We start from the raw sequence: 4,205 nt of genomic DNA, 5'->3' as shown, positions 1-4,205 counted from the left end.
TTATTGTTATAATATTTTATAAAATTTAAGGAATATGACAAAAAAGATATTGTAGGTATTGAAGGGGGTTGTGGGAGGAGTGTGGTACAAAAGGGAAACAATGTGATTTAATTCTATTTACCTAAAATATGTTTTTAAATGTTAACAAATTCAGACAAATTGAAATCATGTAACTTTTCTCATCATAATGCAATAAAAGTTAAAATGAAACAAAACAAAACAAAAAAAGAAATTAAACATCAATGAACCAAATAACCCAGTTAAAAATGGGGTATATTTTGGATACTAGCCTTCTATCAGATGTAGAGTTGGTAAAGATCTTTTCCCAACTAGTGGGTTGCTGTTTTGTATTATTGACAGTGTCTTTGGCATACAGAAGCTTTTTAATTGTATGAGGTCCCATTTGTCAATTGTTGATCTTAGACCACGAGCCCTTTTTGTTCTGTTCAGGAAATTTTCCCCTGTGTCAATGTGTTCAAGGTTCTTTCTCACTTTCTCTACTATTAGATTCAGCATATTTGGTATTATGTGGAGGTCCTTGATTCACTTGGACTTGAGCTTTGTACAAGGAGAATGGGGCCACCCACCCATCGCAAAAATTTTAATCTGGAATTGCTCCTGATTAGGAGGAATTACAGGGACAAAGGAAATACAGGGACAAAGAGTGGAGCAGAGATTGAAGGAAAGGCCATCCAGAGACTGCCCCACCTGGGGATCCATCCCATCTGCAGATACCAAACCCAGACACTATTGCTGAAGCCAAGAAGTGCTTGCTGACAGGAGCCTGGTATAGCTGTCCCCTGAGAGACTCTGTCAGAGCCTGACCAGTATAGATGCAATGCACACAGTCAACCATCAGACTGAGTGCAGGGACCCCAATGGAGGAGTTAGGGGAAGGACTGAAGGAGCTGAAGGGGTTTGCAACCCCATAGGAAGAACAACAATATCAACTAACCAGACCCCTTGAAGTTCCCAGGGATTAAACCACCACCCCAAGAGTACACATGGAGGGACCCTTAGCCCTAACTGCTTATGTAGCAGAGGATTGCCTTACCTGGCATTAATGGGAGGGAAACCCCTTGGTCCTGTGGAGGCTCAATGACTCAGCATAGGGGAATGCTAGGATACTGAGGTGGGAGTGGGTGGTGGGGGAACACCCTCATAGAGGCAGAGGGAAGGGGAGGGCATAGGAGGGTTGTGGAGGGGAAACTGGGAAGCAGGGATAACATTTGAAATGTAAATCAATAAAGTAATCAATGAAAGAAAAAAAAACAATGAAGTACAGAGCTAAACAGAGAATTCTCAACAGAGGAATCTTTAATGGCCAAGAAGCAGTTAAAGAAATGTTCAATATCTTTAGTCGTTGGGGAACTGTAAATCAAAATGGCTCTGAGAGTCCACCTTACATCTATCAGAATGTCTCAGATCAAAAACTCAAGGGACCAGCATGCTGGTAAGGATGTGAAGCAAGGGGAATATTTCTTCACTGCTGGTGGGAGTGCAAACTTGTCCAACCACTTTGGAATCAAAATGGTGGTTTCCATACCACAAAGACACTTGCTCAACTATATTCATAGCAGCTTTATTATAATAGCCAGAAACTGCAAACAACCAAGTTGTAGGTCTTAACTGAAGAATAGATTAAAAAATGTGGTACATTTACACAATGGAGTATCACTAAGCTATAAAAAACAATGACATCATGAAATTTTCAGGCAAGAACTAGAAAAGATCATCCTGAGTGAAGTAAGCCAGACCCAGAAAGACATGTATGGTATTCACTCACTTATAAGTGGATATTAGTCATAAAGTACAGGATAACCATAGTATAATCCATATAGACTCAAAGACACTAAGTAACAAGGATGACCCAAAAGAGGATGCTTGAATCTCATTCAGAAGGTGAAATAAAATAGATATTGGAAATGGATGGAGAGAGGGAATTGGGTGGGAGAGGAGATGGGAAGAGGAATGGGAGTGGGGGTAGTGAGAGGGCTGGGAGACAGAAGAGAAATTGGTGGGGGAGGCATCTCTGGGACAAGCAGGAGACCTGGGATAAGGGAGGCTCCTGAGAGTATATAGCGATGACCCTAGATGAGATTCCTATCAGCAGAGGATATGGGGTCCTGAAATGGTCACCTCCTGTAGCCAGGCAGAACTTCCAGTGGAGGGAGGAGGGATACCAACTCACCCACAGATTCTTCCTTTGACCCAAATTTGTCCTGCCTACAAGGTATGCAGGGATAAAGGAGGAACAGAATTCGGGGAATGGCCAAATGACAACTGGCCCAATTTGATATCTATCCCATGAGAGAAAGCCAACCCCTGCCACTACGAATGATACTCTGCTTTGCTTGCAGATAGTACCCTAGCATAACTGTCATCTTAGAGGGCAACTGATGGGAACAGATGCAGAGGCCCACAGAGAAACATTAGAGCTCAAGGAGGCTTGTGGAAGAGTCTGGGGGGGGGGGTTGAGGGAACTAGAGGGGTCAAGGACACCACAAGAAGACCTACATAGAAAACTAACCTGTGCCCATGGGGACTCACAAAGATGGAACTACCAACAAGTACATGCATGGACTAGACTAGGCTCCTTATGTATGCATATGTAGCAGATCTACAGCTTGGTCTTAATGTGAGTCCCATAACAACTGGAGGAGGGGATGTATCTGAATGTGTTTTCTGTTGTTGGATCCCCTTCCCCTAACTGAACTAACTGCCTGGTTGGACCTCAATGGGAGAGGATGTGCCTAGTCCTGATGTGACTTGATTTGCCGAAGTCAATTGGTACAGGGGAAGGTAGGGGTCTCCCCTTCTCTGGGGAGAATAGGAAGGAGGAATGGGGGAAAGAGGGGTGGAGGTTGGGCCTGGGAGGGGAGGAGGGAGAGGGAGCTGTGATTAAGATATAAACTGAATAAATTAATTAATGCTGATAGAAACCTGATATAGCTGTCTCCTGAGAGACTCTGCCAAGAGCCTGACAAATACAGAGAAGGAAGCTTGCAGCCAACCATTGGACTGAGCTTGGGGGTCTCTGTTGGAGGAGTTGGAGAAGGGACTGAAGGAGCTGAAGGATTTTGCAGCCCCATGGAGGGAGCAACAGTGTCAACCGGCCAGATCCCTCGGAGCTCCTGGGGACTGGACCACCAACCAAAGAATACACATGGAGGGACCCATGGCTCTAGCCACATATGTGGCAAAGGATGGCCTTGTTGAACATCAGTGGGAGGAGAGGCCCTTGGGCCTGAGGGGGTTCAATGCCCCAGTGTAGGGGAATGCCAGGGCAGGAGGATGGAAGTGGGTGGGTAGAGGAGCACCCTCAGAGAGGCAGAGGGAGGGGAGATGGAATAGGGGGCCTCTGAAGGGGAGACCTGGAAAGGGGAAAGCATTTGAAATGTAAATAAAGGAAATATCCAAGAAAAAAATGAAAAATGAGAATTTAGAAAAAATAGTTGTATGAAGAATCTTCCAAATCTTGACCAAGGAGAATGGAGATGGTTTAGTGTATTTATTTATTTACTTATGTAATAAATGATTTATTATGTAATAAATGTTAAACTAGCAAAAAAGAAAAAAGAAAAAGAGAAAAAATGTAAGTTGTTAAAAATGTTTAGATTAAGAAGCATAGAAGAGATAAGATTTGCTATCCAGGTCCCAGTCTGGAGGACAGAAGGAGTATACAGCACAAGGTGGGGGAAATGGCTGCCCAAACACCATCCAGAAGGTATTCTGCCCTAACTGGTCAGAATTGTGTCCTGGGCATCAGAATTTGAAAATTTCCAAACATCTTCCTTTTGATCTGCAACTGTGCCTGCAAGTAGATTGTGTGCTCCACCCTCTACCCCTCCTACACCCAGAGACAGCTTGACCCTCAGGAGTTCTGCATCACCAGACTCACAGGTGAGGCCCAGCCCCAATACCTGGCCTAACTGGGACTCCTGCTGCCCCAAGCCCAGAGGACACAAGACCTCATATCCAGCAAGAGACACAACTTCCTTCAAGTAAGCAACTGTGCTCAAGAACAGACCATGTGCTCCTGCTCCCTCGCTGCGCCCACACCCAGAGACAGCTTGACTCCCAGGAGATACAACCAAGCTCACAGGTCGGTTGGTCGGTCATGGGACATTAGCAGAAATACCCAACAGAGGGGATATGGAATCTAAGGAGACAACCTCCAGTAGGTAGGCATGGTCCCCAGTTGA

This window comes from Mastomys coucha, unplaced genomic scaffold, assembly GCF_008632895.1.
Source record: "Mastomys coucha isolate ucsf_1 unplaced genomic scaffold, UCSF_Mcou_1 pScaffold22, whole genome shotgun sequence".
Classification (NCBI taxonomy): Eukaryota; Metazoa; Chordata; class Mammalia; order Rodentia; family Muridae; genus Mastomys; species Mastomys coucha.
The sequence above is the reverse complement of the archived record's forward strand: the minus strand, read 5'-3'. Positions refer to the sequence as shown.